The 17,644-nt window shown below is 37.6% G+C and overlaps 1 long non-coding RNA gene across 1 annotated transcript; it reads left to right on the top strand.

The window, feature by feature from the left end:
• The first annotated feature begins 13,730 nt into the window (after nucleotides 1-13,730).
• Nucleotides 13,731-16,137, top strand: LOC142180655 (uncharacterized). Its single transcript, XR_012709287.1, has 2 exons — nucleotides 13,731-13,867; nucleotides 15,850-16,137. It is a non-coding gene; the product is annotated as an uncharacterized LOC142180655 (long non-coding RNA).
• Nucleotides 16,138-17,644: the final 1,507 nt, after the last annotated feature.

Raw genomic sequence — 17,644 nt, 5'->3', positions numbered from 1 at the left:
TAAAATCTTGGAGATTTTGGTCTTGGTTTTGCAATTGCTATTGGCGAGTGGTGGCTATATCTCTTATGTGGTCTTCGCGATCTAAAACTGACTCCAATTGAGCTCGAAGTCTGGCCTGATCGAGTCTTGCCTGTGCTCTCTCCCTATCAATATCTGCGTGCTGATGTTCTCTATTGTACCTTCTCATTTCTTCCAACTGTGCATGGAGTTGAGCTTCTGAATGTATCCAATGGTCCTTCTCTCTCTTAAATTGAGCCATTTCTTCTTCATATCTCATTACTTGGCATTCCTTACTAGATTTGGCTTCCTCATTTAACTGTATGATTTTTTCCTTAGCTTTGTCTAAGGCCTTTTCAGTTTTTGTCAAGATGGAGTCATAATCTTGCATTTTTTCCATCAGATTGGCAATGATTTTCTGATCTCTCCAACTTCTCACTGGCGCTTCAGAGGCTTTCTTCATCTTTTGAAATTGAATGCGGAGAGTTTTATTCTGGCTAATCAGACTCTTCTTTTCCCCTTCTGCTTCTTGTGCTTGTAAGTCTCTCTCCAAATGGAGGCTCCTCAGGCTTTCTTCTAAGGCACGAATAGTTGCTTTGTACCCCTTCTCCTTTTCACCCCAAGCCAACCTTTCTTGAATTTTGTCATCAAAGGCTTGAACATGCAGTCTTTTTATGGGCCTTCTAGGATCAGGTTCTGGTGCATCATCCACACGGGATCTTTTCTCAAACCACCTAGCATAACTCAGATTTATCTCGCCTTTTGCAGGATCTGGAACTTGGGTATCATCTTTCAAGTATCGACAACCATTCCAAATCTGCTGGATTAAAGCCTTAGGGAGAGTGGATTCGGGGCGTAGTTCGATCACTTGCACACTTAAATCTTCATCATCAGGCACCACTTTGTATCTTCCTAGCTGTCTTAGCACTCTTTGTGGCGCATACGGCTGGACACTTCTTAAACCTAACAACAGCAAATAACTCTTTGAGGTTGACATGTGTATCACCTCTTTTACCGGGAGCCACCCCAAAGTCCACTCAATTTGTCTCGCCATTAAAGATCTTAAGTGGGATATCCAGGCTTCCACCCCTTCTAGAGATTTATAATCTTTTATTCTTTCTTCATAACTCTCGATGGAATTGTCCTTGTTTGGACCATACTGCATGAACTTGGGGTGATGTCGGAGATGTTCAGTCAACCACATTTGCAACAAAATATTGCAAACTTCGAAGAATTTTGCCCCAGATTTACACAAAGTCAACGCCCGATAAATGTCTGAGAGAATGATCGGGGCAAGAGTGTGATGTTCTTTGGTAGTGAGGACTTGTACGACTCTGGCTATGCGAACATCAATCGTCCGCTCTTTGTTTGGTAAAACCATGATTCCCAGAAAAGCTACCATGAAAGCGAAGCGTCGGTGAATCTGCCAGGTGTCTTTGTTTTGTTTATTAGTAAGGCCCTTTTCATGAATTTCAAACCCATACGGCTTTCCGAACCTTGAATATAGGAAGTTGAAAGAACAATACCCTTTGACAACATTGCTTTTTCTGATTTGATTACCGATATTCAGAAAACCAAAAAATCGGTGTATAGAGGGGGCCTTTGGGAATATAAGATTCTGGATTCTCAAATCTCCATCAAAACCGAAATATCCAGCTATTTCTTCTAATGTGGAAGTAAGCTCGAAATCAGAGAAGCGAAAGTCATTGTGAACAGGGTCCCAAAAAGTCACTAGTGCCATAATCAAATCATTGCGCGGTTTAACTTTCATAATATCTGTGAGAGCTCCCAAATACTTAATGACCCATTTCTGACCATCTCCTCCTAACTCATGCCACCACGTCTGAAGCTGAAATAGAAACTCATCTGAATCTGTGAATGGTGAGTTTTGGATGATGCTCATTTTGTACCTGTAAGTGATTTTAATTTTAAAAAAAAAAAACAAAATCAAGACTTATTTGGGAAAAAAAATCATTAATATTTCTAAAAACAAAATTCATTAAAAAAACACTTCGATAAAGAAGATTTAAAGGTTGTGTTTGCTAACCGGCAAAAAAAATATCAAAGGCGACTATTCTTGCAAAAACAGCCTTCCGGCGCCCTTTTGGGGACTTTCGGCATTTTTTGGACAAGAATGGCATCGCCTTACTCATGAAAACACAATGACATTTATGTACCCACATTTTAATTATTTATTATCTTTTTATTTTATTTTTATATTTTTCTTTTTATTATATTTTTTTTTATTTTTTATTTTTAAAATAGTTGGGCTCGATGTGGGTTGCCTACGTATCTCACATCCAGCGAGAATCAAACTTACGTATTTCGTAAAAAAAACCACTCTTAAAAGAAACACAAAATTTTTCTTTTTTTTTTCTTCAAAATTTCGGTAATATTTTAAAATATTTTAGAAATTGTTTTTTTTTTCGGAAACAGCCAATTTTCTTTCTTGGTCCTCACATTGATTTTCCTTTTCTAAATTTCCTATAAGCTGGTCAACATGCAAATCCGAAACAAATGAATGCACAAGTAGCAAGTAAGATGCATCAGGATGGTCTTTTTATTTCGGGTATACCTGTCCTAGACAGACCCAACCCCTGTGTTGAGTCTCCGAAGTCAAATGCACATGATGCAAACAAACGTTCCTACTAGGGATCCGACATGAAGCTGAGTTATTCTAAGTGTAAAACCTGGGGTATACTGTTCTAGACTTGGCTTACCCAAGCGGACAGCTCGTGCCGAAATGGGGGTAACGTACCGGGAGCACGAAAGTCTACCCGGCCTAGTTACTTGGACCATCTTCGTTGTATTTGGTATGACTTCTAACAGAAAAGTGGGTCACGCGCACGTGTGCACCATAAATTCAGAAGACTCAGAAAGAAGAAGGGTTTCGTAACAGTTTAATATACAGTCCAGAAAATATCAAAGCGGTAAAAAGCAACATTTAGCACATTAGGCCCAAACATGTGAATAAAACAGATAATATATAAAGCCAAATATAACAATTATTCTAAGCTCAAATTCTTGAACCCTGAACCAGAGATTCTGGGTTCATTCCCCAGCAGAGTCGCCAGAGCTGTCACACCTCCTTTTTACCAACACCCGGAAGGGCATAAGAGAGTTTTTCCAATTAAAGGACAATCGAAACGGGATTTATTATTAAAAATTTAGAGTCGCCACTTGGGAGATTTATGGTGTCCCAAGTCACCGATTGAATCCCGAATCGAGAAAAAGATTGACTCTGTATTATAGTCCGCGAACCAGAAATCTGAGTAAGAAATTCTGTTAAACCGGGAAAAGGTGTTAGGCATTCCCGAGTTCCGTGGTTCTAGCACGGTCGCTCAACTGTTACATTTGGCTTAAATTATCTGATTTTAACAATTATGAACCTATGTGCAAATTTAACCTTAACCGCTTTTATTCATTTTTAAAGAAAATTGCAACGTCATTAAAACAAGTCTTGAACCACGTCACATAAATGCACCCATGGTTTTTGGACATATTTTAACATCATTGGGATTTGGATTTGGGTCACATAAATGCGCACCCGAGTTTAGGGAGGTAGTGTTATTAAAATACGCGCCTAAAGAGACTAACGCGTTATTATTTTGGGGAAGGCCGTGAAATTCGCTAAACGGCCCGTCCCGAAATCTAAGTATTTTAGTATATACAGTTATCGAGGGCCCGCAATTTATGTGTTTTGTTTAGCGAGGCTCATCCCGTTTTATTATTTTAAAGTGCAAACCTAGAGCAATCTATAGTTTTCTACTTAATTTGTCTCTAAAATAAAAGAAAGGCCCTAATTAATTTGTTACTGGACTGATGCAAACTAAGTAATATTTTTGCACCAACATCCGACCATTGGGCTCCGATGTGAGCCCAGCAGAGGGAATTTAAAACCAGATATACACCATAATATCGGCCAAAACAGGCCTTGGCCCAGGCCTAAATGAGAAAGGGGCCAAAACTGGCCTGGGCCGTGCATCAATTATCCTGAGGCCCAAACGTTTAGGGACTAGCCTGTTAAGCCCTGTCTTTTACACTAAATGGAATTTCAATTTAATTAAGAACACAAATCTGATGAATCTACTACTAAAATTAACTAGCCAGTAAAATAAATTCAATGCAACATTAAACATGAGTTGGAAAGCAACTGATTTCAGATTTCATGACCCACGTAAACTGCCTATGATCACAATTTCAAACATGGTGCATACTAGTTCAAATTTCAAATTCCCTACTATGACTCATTTTATTAAAATGCTGACTCATGAACTTTGATTAAACACTAACGTGACCATATATGAGAATTGAAACTCGAGAATTAAGGATGCTGGACGAAAATGGATTGCCTAAATTAACCTTACGAATTACATATCTCATATCTACTTTTAACTTTCTGATTTCGAACCCACACACAATCACTCAAACTCAGAATTATAGATTAACTCACATCATCCTACTAAATATAAAGCTCTCATGATCAGAAGAAGTATCACACTACTTTAATAGTCTACAGCCTAATTAATCACAGCTTGAAAATACCATTTATACAGATCTAGGAAAATAAGAAATTAACTAAACTAATAGAAACTATTCTGTTAGTCCAGCATGGAATTATTACAACGAATACTCAACTAAACTCATATGCATTTCTAAATATCTAACACACACTTAACGGTTCAAATGCACAAACTTATAATTAACAGTCCATCAATACGGTTATTACAGTATAATGAAGCAGTAAATCAACAATAGGCCTCCACTTCAACAACAATAGGCCTCCACTTCATTCATTTTCAACTGGATATTTTCATACATCGAGTTTCAGGACATGTACATGGTATGTAGAACAGAAAAATGGGATAAGCAGTCAGCAACAACAAACAGCAAAATACAGAAGCAGAAAGCCCAACACAGCAGCTTCAACACCTCAATCCAGAAATCCCAACAATACGGAGAAAACCAGTAAAAATGGAGAAGAAAAATAGTCCGGAAATATCTCTTTGTTTTCTCTTTCTAGCTTTGAACTCTCTCTAGTGTTCTTCCGCTCTCAATATTTTAAAAAATTTGGTTCTATCTTTTTTACTCTCTCCAAAATGAATTCTGCCCCTGTATATCCAGTGTATCTAGAGTGTATATCGAGTGTATACCGCTCTCTCCGCCCCCTTCTTTTTTTGATTTTCAGCTCCATTAAATGGGCATTCAATTAGTGCATTTTCCACTACCAACTTAACTTTTCATTTATTTAATCCTCCACTCCATTGTTCACTCAATTATCCACTTAATTATTTAATCTATTAATGCAATCCTAACCCTACTATCCACTAGAAACTTCTTAAGTAGGTAAACCCTTGAATTACTTATATTAATCAGTTCTTATTGACACAATTAAACAAGAACTTAATACCAAACTTATTAAACTAATCCTACTTATTTTGACTGAGTGATTAACGAGATACAATTTCACAATCTTACAACAAGCTGATATCCTAATTATACGAAACAAATCTATAAAACCAAATCTTAAAGAACAACATTGAACAGAAATAATTCATACCAAAGAATTGATCGAATTTCAAATGAAATTGACCCGAAAAATAAAAAGAGACGAGGAAGACGAATATTAGAATAACACTAATGAGAATAAACAAAAACTAGGAAAGAACTCATTGAATAGGCTCGAACTTGGATTTGGCACTCTGAATCAGCCCAAAATAATACCAAACGTTTGTTCCTGATGCAGAACAAACGAGCGTTATTATTTTGTGATGAAACAAGTTTCAATAAGCCCAGAAATCCAACCAAACGATCTTTCATGCACTGGTCGGAATTTTAAGGTTCTAAGGCTCGAACTCAGATTCGATAGTCGAGGAGTTCTGAATACATTCGAGGGAAACTAATGATATATTGGGCCTAAGGGGGTTGTGTGGTGTTAATTTGGGAGGGATTGGAGTCGGCGCCGCCACCGGAGAAAGTTAGGGCGGTGCTAGGGTTCATCCTTTTGATTCGATATTCGAAGGGATTCAGGCATGTTCGAATGTAAAGGGTTACGCATCCGGGAAGAGGGGATCGAGAGGGTTCTGGGGTGTATTTTTGGGAGTGATTGGAGTCGGCTCCGCCACCGGAAGGCGGTGGGGAATGGTGGCGGCTGGTCTCTAGGGTTTGGGTGAGGAAGATGAGATGGGGGGTTATGAGGGGGTATGGTCAAATATATATTGGGGTGAAATTGGATCTAGGCTGTTAGATCAAACGAGATCAACGACGTGGATCATCTGACTAATTGGAACGACGTCGTTTGAGTGATTTAAAGACCGGATCGGTCTCAGATGAAATGGGTCGGGGTCGGGTAATGGGCAAAGCTTTGGGGCCGTTCGATCAAATAAAATTGATGGCCTTGATCAAAATGTGTCCAAGCGACGTCGTTTGGTTCTAGTAGGGGTGGATCGGGTATGGCAGACGGGTCTGGGCTGGTTTGGGGTGGGTTTGGATGGGTTTTGTTTTGGGCTTGGGGATCTTTTGGCCCAAATTTGATTTCCTCTCTTTTATTAACTCTTTTTCTTTTCTTTTCTTCTTTTTCTTTCAAAAAGAAATTAAAACTAAAATCCTAATTAAATTATAAAACACCGAATTAACTTAAAAATACTAATTAACTCTAACTAATAATTGTCACAAATAATTAAATGCCAAATTAAAAGAAAATCACACAATTTGACTAAAATTACAAAAATATGTTATTATCTTTTTTGAATTTTCATTTTTGTAAAACACCTAATTATTAATTAATTCCAAAAAATGTAAAAATCAAATCTTAAATGCCAATGCTATATTTTTGTATTTTTAATGTATTAATAAAATTAAACATGCCCACAAATATATTCAAACAATCAGGAAAATCACACATAATTAAAGACAAGACCTAATTTTGGGAATTATTTTGGAGTAATTCGTATGAGGCAAAAATTACGTGCTCACAGTCGTCAGCTATTTCATGTAATGATATATTGTGCCGTGTGAGTCGTGAGACAGATTGGTGAATTTTTTATGTGTTGAGGTTCTGCGTAGAGATGATGTTATATGAGCAGAATGGCTCTTGAGATTCAGATCGTATATCGCACCTCAGTTGTGCTTGAGTTTGTAGCTTATAGCGCTATATGTCTCCCCAGGGATGGTATTATGCACTTGACGTGCTGGTGACCGACAATCGATATTTTGATGTAATGAGCAATCTAGCTCGGTGTGTATCTCCTTATGTGAATTTTATGTGTGGATCAGGTGGCACGCCGCCATGGGTATGTTGTTTGGATCGGGTTGCGCGCTGCAACAATGTGATGTTCTGTATAGTTCCCTATATCTATTTTTATGTGTTTTGTTTCCTATTTTTCTGAGGAAAACTCATATTAGTTGTGTGCTCGCGTCGCATGTATGATTCGCGAGCGGGGTAATTGGATTTCCTTTTCAGAGTTCGTTTTCCTTTTGTGTCGCATTCGAGTTGGTAGCCCATTGGCATATTGTGGCATCATATGAGACTTTTTGTCATATCTGGGTGGCTTATTGCCTGAGCAGTTCGTACTGGGTGAGACAAAATTATTGGATCTAGGATCAGTGCAGTTGGATTATATGAAGTAAATTAAAGAGTAAAGATCATTATTGATTCAGAATGAGGTAATGGTTCTTGTCAGAAGTATAAACTCGATGATTTATTAACTCGGCAGTTGGTTATGAATTTCTACACATCTCTTCCAACGTGGCAGTATTGCGAGAGTTGGAACAAGACTTATATCTATCATGAGGTGCATTGTGAGCATTAGATTCAGGGTATGTTGGTTATTATGATTAGAGAATGTTATTATGGTCCCGTGAATGATGTGGTGCATGGTGAGAATTCAGCAAAGGCATATAGTCATGTTCTGGTACCTCGTGTAGTGATTGATGCGGTGTTCATATATTCGAAACAGGCCTGGCAGAATTCCTGATGTTGGAATTGGACTCTAAGCTTATTTGCTTGAATGAAAGAGGATATCTTCATATTTGCTCGAGCTAATGTGCTCGACGGAGTTGTGGTAGCACGGGTAGGTGCTGGAAGTGGTAAACAGTGATTTTGGACAACTCCAGCGTAGTTCCCAGCACGTTCGAGAACGAACGTATGTTTAAGTGGGAGAGAATGTAACGACCAGACCGGTCGTTTTGAGCTCTAGCGTGTCATTCAGCAGTTTGGGGCCATGAGCAGCTTCACTTCAGGTATTATGACTTGTGCGCATGGTCGGAATTGAATTTCGGGGAATTTGGAGTTGATTTGGAAAGGGAATTCTCATTTCGGAAGCTTTAAGTTGAAAGAATTGACTAAGATTGGATTCAGAGTAAACAACCTCGAAATCGCTATCTGAAGGTTCCAGTAGGTTCGTATGATGATTTCGGACTTGGACGTATGCCCGGATCGGGTTTTGGATGACTCGGGAGCATTTTGGCGCTTATTGTGGAAGTTAGCATTTTGGAAGAAATTTCATAAGTTTGGGTTGAAGTGCATTTCAGTGTTATAAATGTCCGTTTAGGATTCCGAGTCTGGGAGTAGCTTCGTATGGTGATTCTGGAGTTAGGAGCGCGATCGGAAGTGAATTCAGAGGTCCGTAGGTCATTTTGAAGTCATTTGGCTAAAGATAGAAATTTGAAGGTTTTTGAGAAGTTTGACTGAGAGTTTGACTTTTGATATCGGGGTCGGATTCCAATTCCGGGAGTTGTGGTTAGTCCGTAATGTTGAATGTGACTTGTGTGAAAAATTTGAGGTCAATCGGAAGTAATTTGATAGGTTTTGACATCGAATATAGAAATTTGAAGTTGTAAGTTCATTAAGCTTGAATCGGGTTGCGATTTGTGATTTTGATATTGTTTTAGGTGATTTCAAGGCTCTACTAAGTTCGAATGAGGTATTAGGACTAGTTGGTAGGTTTGGTTGAGGTCCCGGTGGCCTCGGGCGTGTTTCGGATGCTCAACGGGTCGATTCTTGCCTTGTGAGGATTGTTGGTTTTCTGGTGTGAGTGCAGCAGGTTTTTACTCTATACAATCGCGTAAGTGGGTCTGCGATCGCATAGTGCAAGATTTGGAGGCAGCGGGTATTAGCTTATGCGATCGCAGGGGTGTATGTGAGATCGCTTATAGGAAGAAATTGGAGGCTGCTGGTTTTGGCTTATGCGATCGTAGGGGTGTGTTTGTGATCGCATTGTGCAAGAATTTGGAGGCCCTGGGATTGGCTTATGCGATCGCATAGAAGGGTCGCCAGGGCAGTGAAGTGTTTTAAAACGGGTTTTGGCTTTCATGGGAGCCAATTTTGGAGCAACTTTGGAGTGCCATTTTCATCACCAAGCATGAGATAAGTGATTTCTACTAGTTTTGAGTAAATACAAGGTTTATATATGGATTTAAATAAGGAAATTTGTAAAAATTTGGGAATTTTGAGGAAGACCTAGAAATTTGATATTCTTGAATTTTGACCACGATTTTGGGCATGAAATTGAGAGCAAATTATACATTTAGGTTCGTGAGATTATGGGTAAACTTTATCTTCGAAATTTTTTGGAATCTGGGCACGTGGGCCAGAGGGCAATTTTGTCAACTTTTCGATCGGGGTTAGGAATTGTTATAAATTGGATTGCAATGAGTAATTGAACATATATTAATGGATTTGCATAACTATTGGCTAGTTTTGGAGCATTGTGCATCGATTCGAGTCTTCGGAAGAACGTGGAATGCCGGTTATGGATCTTTGGAGCGAGTTGAGTCTCCTTTCTGACCTTGTAAGAGGGAATTGTCCCCACAGGTGATATAATTGGTTATGTGCTCCTATTTGTGGGGGTTACGTACGCACGAGGTGACGAGAGTCTGTGCATAGCTACTATTATATGTAAGTCCGGGTAGTCTAGGACCCAAAAGCATGCTATACTTGGAATATTTGTAATCTTATAACCATTTAAATTGCTTAAATCCTATCGAATTGGTAAACGAATTTCTAAAAGGATTAAACTTCATTTTCTTAAATCAGTAAAAGAGAATTGGTTTTTATTTGGATAAACATTCCCCGATAAATTCTTAATTGGCTGTTTGACTGTGTGTATCTATGTGTGCCGGAGTCGCATGTATGATTCGCGAGTGGGGTATTTATTTATTTATTTATGTTGACCATGTCGCATGTATGATTCGCGAGTGGGGTGATAGATACATCTATGGTTCGTGCCGTTCGACCCTCGGCAGTACACATTTTACATTTATATTGGATCGGGTCGTACGACCTCGGCATGATATGCGCATGCTTATATTGTTTGCCTAAGAATTTTTAATGTTGATACTTGCCTTTCATGGCTAGAGATAAATGGATAAAGATAATGAAAAGTAAATCTTTGGAAACCCTTTTATTATTGAGAAGTTGTCTACCTGTTATCTGGCTTTATGAGTTTATAATTGCTTTATAAAATCCATGATCTCTACCCAATTTTTACTATATTATCATTGGATCACTAGTAAGTATCGAAGTCGACCTCTCGTCTCTACTTCTTCAAGATTAGACGGGATACTCATTGGGTACACGTTGTTTTCGTACTCATACTACACTTGCTGTCTATTTTTGTTGCACAGGTTCAAGTGTGTCTAGTGGCTTAGTGGCATAGCAGCATGGTTGACACAGACTTAGGTAAGCTACATTTATCGAGACAACCGCAGCTAGCAGAGTCCCCTTCAGAGTATTTTACTGTATTTTTCATTTCTGTCCACTTGTATTCCGGACAGTTACTGTATTTTATTGCATTCTCTAGTAAATGCTCATGTACTTGTGACACCGGGTTCTGGGATGATTATGGGGTATCTTGCATTAACTTCTTAACATCCATATTTGATTTGAAATGATTATCTTTTACTAGTAAAATTGAAGAAAAATCATAGTTTTTAAAATTATTAAAACGAGAATTTAATCAAGTATTTTGGTTGGCTTGCCTGACAGCGGTGTCCGGCGCCATCACGACCCTTAGTGGAATTTTGGGTCGTGACAACATGATATCAGAGCACTAGGTTCCCTTAGGTCTCACGAGTCATGATCAAGTCTAGTAGAGTCCCGCAGATTACTACTGGATTTATGCAATATGCATTAAGCATTCAAGGTCAAATTTATTGCTATCTATTGGGAAGGAACATATTGCACTTTTGTTGATGTAGGGTGGTTATCGTTATGCTTAGCAGTTTTTGTCCCTTTTCATATTTAATGCAACATTATAAAAATAGACTTTTTATCACTATATTGGAATTCTCATATGTCTTATTATTCTATCGTCTATTCATGAGTCTCAAAAATATATAAGTTGGTAAAGTTTATTTCATGATATTAATCAGAGGCATAATGGTCTTATGACGTACCGAGAGATTTTATTAACGTATTTCATATGCATTTCATGCATTTATACATGCATATTTACCTATGACCAGATGGCGTTATATACGCGTATATATATGTATATATATATATATATGGGAGAGGTTACGGCGTTATATATGCACCACCACCTAATCAGCTGGTATACATTGATAATTTTGCCCATAGTGGAACCAGATAGCGTTATATACGCGTATATATGTAAATATATGTATATGGGATATGGGAAAAAGGTTACGGCATTATACACGCACCACCACCTGATCAGCTAGTATACATGTGCATTGACCCATGACCAGATGACGTTATATACGCGTATATATGTAAATATATGTATATGGGATATGGGAAAAGGTTACGACGTTATATATGCACCACCACCTAATCAGTTGGTATATGTTGATCATGTTGCCCATAGTGGCCGAAACGATATGATGGGATGCCCTCGGTGGCTTGATGATATTATGTACACTCATACCTATGCATGACATGACATTTATACGCACGTGCATACCATTATGAATGTTTCAGAATTTACAAAGTTTATCCAGATATACAGGTTGAGTCCTTTACTCCGTGTTTCTTCCATGTCCTTTATATACTTATTTACATGCCTTACATACTCAGTATATTATTCGTACTGACGTCCTTTTGTTGGGGACGCTGCATTCATGCTTGCAGGTATAGATAATCAGTTGACGAGTCCTCATAGTAAACGAGATTGACATTCAGCGAAGGATCGGTGAGACTCCACCTCATTCGGAGTGCAACCGAGTGTGCAAGTCATCATGTCAGAGTTTTCAGACTTATGTGTAGGTCGGTTCCCTGTCCTATTTTATGTCAAATAATCTTAGAGGCTTTATAGACACTGGTTTAGTATGTACGGTATGTTAAAGGCCTTGACAGCCTATATGTATTCATGTTTATGAACGATGACTCATTGCTATAACATTTTCCCACTTGTAGTTATATACTACGAGTTGTGGCCATGTTGGCCCATGATAATTACAAAGGAAAAAAAATAAAGAGTTGTAGAGTGGCTCGCTCGGGCCAGTACGACACCGAGTGTCAGCCACGCCTCCCGGGTTTGGGGCATGACAAAGTGGTATCAGAGCAATTCGTGTCCTAGGGAGTCTACAAAGTCACGCCTAGTAGAGTCTCACTTATGAGTGTGTTGCGCTCCATATTTATAATTGAGAGGCTATAGGGCATTTAGGAAATGTTACCCTTCTTTTGTTTCCAGATCGTGCCATAGAGTTGAGTCGTAAGAAATCAGTATGAAGTTGTCGCGAGATTTTGTATGCACTATAGGTACAGGTATTGTAGTAGAGCTTTAATGCGTAATGTGGAAGGGAGATTATAAAAGAAACAGAAGATATGATGCGAGATTGAAAGGTAAGTAAGATAAAGGTGAAGACAATGTGAGATACTCAAGTAGAAAATATTGTGAATTGTCGAGACTTCAGATCGAGGTTGGGTTTTAGTTTGGTATACAAAGGAGACCGTAGTGAAAATTTTGTAAGTCTCCGAGAGTTAACATTCGAGGATGAATATTCTAAAGGAGGGAGGATGTTACACCCCGTAAGTTTACCAACCTTGACACCGTTATATATATATATATATATATATATATATATATATATATATATATATATATATATATATATATATATATATATTTGATATGGTATTTTGAGTGGAACATTTTTTGTAAAAGAAAAAAAATGGCTTGAAAATATGATTTTATATAGTTATTAATATTACTACTTTCGAATATGCTTTAAAATATACACATAATATGAGAAAGTTTATGAGATTTTCTTTATTGTAAAGATAGAAATTATTTTCTCACATAAAAAAAAGGTTATCTTTTTACCATTTTAACAACTAAACGTACGAAAAATTTGTACTCTTTATATGAGATTAGGAAAATTATAAGTTGAGAAAATATATGTATTTTTACATAGATGTTTTAATGAAATAATAGTGTATGAATTTATTTTACATGGTACCACAAGACCGTAATAGTACGATGTATAAAGTGTATTACAAATAAGTAGAATTTTAAGTAATTTGAAATATTTCTTAATTTTGTGGGTAATTTTGTTAATTACTGGGCAATGGGACATTACCTAATTACCTAATAACTGGATAAATATTAAATTTTCCCACCTCATTCCCACGTGGTAGACCCCTCACCTTCTAATAATGACTCATTAGTCATTTAAAAAGGTGTCACCTGTTAGAGAACACAACAAAATATGAAGTCAATCTTTTCATTTGGATGGTGACCTAGAGTGCTATATATAACGGGCTGAGAATTTAATGAGGCATCACTTATCAGTTAGGACTTCATGAGCAAAGAAATGAGGGAGGGAGTATTATTCTAAAGTTCCATGTCAAGTGATGGTCCATGCTTTGGGTATCATTATCAACTACATAACCAAGTGTTAATGAGTAAGGGGTCCCTTTTCTGTTGTTGCTCCTTTCATATTCTTTTTAGAGAATAATTTCTTAATTCAACTAGTCACTGCTTGAAGTAGATATGGAACCTAAATGATTGTCTTTAAGTTGGCTAATGACAAAACTATTAGGTGCATGGGCAATTTAGTGCCATGTTTCTGCACCTGTTAAATAGTGAAACCAACAACTTGGATGAGCTGTTGTCGGACCTATTAGTGTAACTTATGCATTATATTTGGGTAAAGATTAATAGATCTTCTCCCCCCCTCCGGCTTAAACTTATAAACGTCAAATACTACGTTTGATTGGGGTGAGAAGAGGAGGAATCAGGTGTTTGGTGGAGTAGAAACTGTAAATAGAGGCTAGAATTTTGCAGAGCCTTCAGTTGTCATCATGGATTAATTCGGATAAGGTAGTAAGGAAACCCGGTGGTTTCTTGCGTTTCTTTGTGAAATGGAATGAAAAACTAATGCATCGTACAGTCATATCCTACCATTTACAGCCTAGAAAAGATAATGGACGAGTAACATTAAAGATTTCATGTTCTTCTCATAATGTTCAAGGACTTGATGTAATCTTTTTGGCATGATCCAAGTAACGATACGTAAACGTAATGATGTTCCATAAAGGGTTCTATTCTTAGCAGTTAAGGATGTTTATATTATTCATTTCTAGTTTCATAGTACGTCCTTACTACTTTGACGAATCTGTAATAGTATGGTTAATTTGTTGTTTGATACACTACAAATTATAAAAGATTATATTAAATCATTTTCTTCAAAGATAATAAACACCAAGTTGTGATTCAACCAGGTCCCATAGTAATTGATTTTGCGTCTAAAATAAACACTTGAAATGTTTAAGGAGAAAGGAAAGGTTTGCAAAATATTTTAAAAGAAATAGAAATTGAGGGGTTTGCTATTACATAGAACAGATTACTACTGGATTTATGCAATGTGCATTAAGCATGTCAAATTTATTGCTATCTATTAGGAAGGAACATATTGAACTTTTGTTGGTGTAGGGTGGTTATCGTTATGCTTAGCAATTTTTTCCCTTTTCATATTTAACGCAACATTATAAAAATAGACTTTTTATCAATATATTGGAATTCACATATGTCTTATTATTCTATCGTCTGTTCATGAGTCTAAAAAATATGTAAGTTGGTAAAGTTTATTTCATGATATTAATCAGAGGCATAATGGTCTTATGACGTTCTGATAGATTTTATTAACGTATTTCATATGCATTTCATGCATTTATACATGCACATTTATCCATGACCAGATGGCGTTATATACGCGTATATATATATATATATATATATATATATATATATATATATATATATATATATATATATATATGGGATATGGGAAAGGTTACGGCGTTATATACGCACCACCACCTGATCAGCTGGTATACATTGATAATTTTGCCCACAGTGGCACCAGATGGCGTTATATACGCATATATATGTAAATATATGTATATGGGATATGGGAAAAAGTTACGGTATTATATATGCACCACCACCTGATCAGCTGGTATACGATGATGTTATTGCCCACAGTGGTTGAAATATGACTCAAACGGCATTATATACGCGTATATATGTATATATATGTATATGGGATATGGGAAAAGATCACGGCGTTATATACGCACCACCACATGATCAGCTGGTATACGATGATGATGTTGCCCATAATGGCTGAAATAATATGATAGAATGCCCTCAGAGGCTTGATGATAATATGTACATACAGACCTATGCATTACATGACATTCACATGCATATGCATGACGTTATAAATATTTCATAATTTACAGATCTATCCAGATATACAGGTTGAGTCCTTTACTCCATGTTTCTTCCATGTCCTTTATATACTTATTTACATGCCTTACATACTCAGTACATTATTCGTACTGACGTCTTTTTATTGGGGACACTGCATTCATGCCTGCAGGTATAGATAATCAGTTGACGAGCCCTCATAGTAGACGAGATTGGCATTCAATGAAGGATCGGTAAGACTCCACCTCATTCGGAGTCCAACCGAGTGCGCAAGTCATCATGTCAGAGTTTTTAGACTTATGGGTAGGCCGGTACCCTGTCCTATTTTATGTCAAAAAATCTTAGAGGTTTTGTAGACAGTGGTTTAGTATGTATGGTATGTTAAAGGCCTTGACAGCCCATATGTATTCATGTTTATGAACGATGGTTCATTGATATAACATTTGCCAACTTATAGTTATACACTACGATTTGTGGCCATATTGCCTATGATAGTAACAAAGAAAAAAAAGAAAGAGTTGGAGAGTGGTTCGCTCGGGCCAGTGCGGCACCGAGTGCCAGCTATGCCTCCCAGGTTTGGGGCGTGACATCTTTTTAATGCCTTGTCAAGTACAGAACCCTTGTTGGGTGATTCCCTCTTCACAATGGATATCCTCCGTCAATTCGGAAAAAACTTTCTTGACTTTATCTTGTAACTTGAGATGCAATTGAACTCAAAGTTGCTTGTTTCAAATTGTCTGGGATGCACTCTCCTTTAATGAATTCTTGTCATCCTATTAACTTCCCAAATTATTTTCCCATGTTTCACACAACTCGGGCTTTAAATGATCTCAAAATATCCAAATCTGTACTTATTTCCCTCAAATGTCCCTATCATCTTCAAAATTATATTATTGCTTCATGATTAAACTAACTTTTAAGACCAGTCCTAGAATTATGCGTGCATGTGATGTCACTAGAGCCAGCATGAAAAGAACTATAAAAGGAGAAGAGAACTAAACAAAAAATGACTAGAAATAACAGAAAATTGCATTAGACAGACGGTGAAAAGGTTTGAACAACAAAACAAGCAAAATAAACTTGGGTTACAACCCTGGAACAAACCTAGACAACAAAACGAGTTACTACGACTAAAAGAGCTAGGCAAAAAAGGATAGAAAGGTTTGAGTCACAAGACAATATCCGAATTACAACCCTAAAATAATCCGGACAACAGAAATGACAACAAAATAAACCATCAGGACTCCCCTGGCTAGCCAAGAAAGGAGCATCTTTTCAATTACCAAGCTCGACATCCTAGCCTCTGAGTTCTACAACAATATTACCAAGACCATTACCAATTTCAATCACATTGACCTCAACAGATAGCTTTTGGGTCCCATTTGCCGACTCGTTCTTAAGATCAACTTTTGGAACCGAGACTGATAGCCCTGAAAATTTCGCAGTAAGTGGCCCTCCAAGGAGCTTAGAAATGTTCTTATATTCCTTTTCAACACAAATCATGCCCACCATATGCGTCTCATTATGAACAGGCAATGGACTTTGGCTAGTGTCTAATGCATCTGGATTTTGCATGACAATGTCACATGCATCAACAAGCTTCTGGATTGTGCATTTCAGATTCCGACACTTTTCTATGCTTTACCCCGGGGGATTTGAGCAACATGCGCACCTCTGAGAATAATCAAAATTTTCTGGAAGGGGGTTCGATATTTTTATCTGAATCGGTTTCAACATGCCCAATTGCCTCAATCTTTGGAACAAACTGGCATATGATTCTCCAATAGGAGTGAAAGACTCTTCTCTTTGATGTTGCCTTTTCATTTTGTACTTCGGCCTCAGTTGGAACCTCTTGCGGGTAGGTGATTGACATGCTTAAGGAGGTGGGCAAGATATTTGTGGAGGTGGTGCAGGCCATTGCGGGTCTCTTGGGTGTGGAGCATATGGCGGTGCATTGTGGATAGAGT

Source organism: Nicotiana tabacum, chromosome 5, assembly GCF_000715075.1.
Source record: "Nicotiana tabacum cultivar K326 chromosome 5, ASM71507v2, whole genome shotgun sequence".
Lineage (NCBI taxonomy): Eukaryota > Viridiplantae > Streptophyta > Magnoliopsida > Solanales > Solanaceae > Nicotiana > Nicotiana tabacum.
The sequence above is the reverse complement of the archived record's forward strand: the minus strand, read 5'-3'. Positions and strand labels throughout refer to the sequence as shown.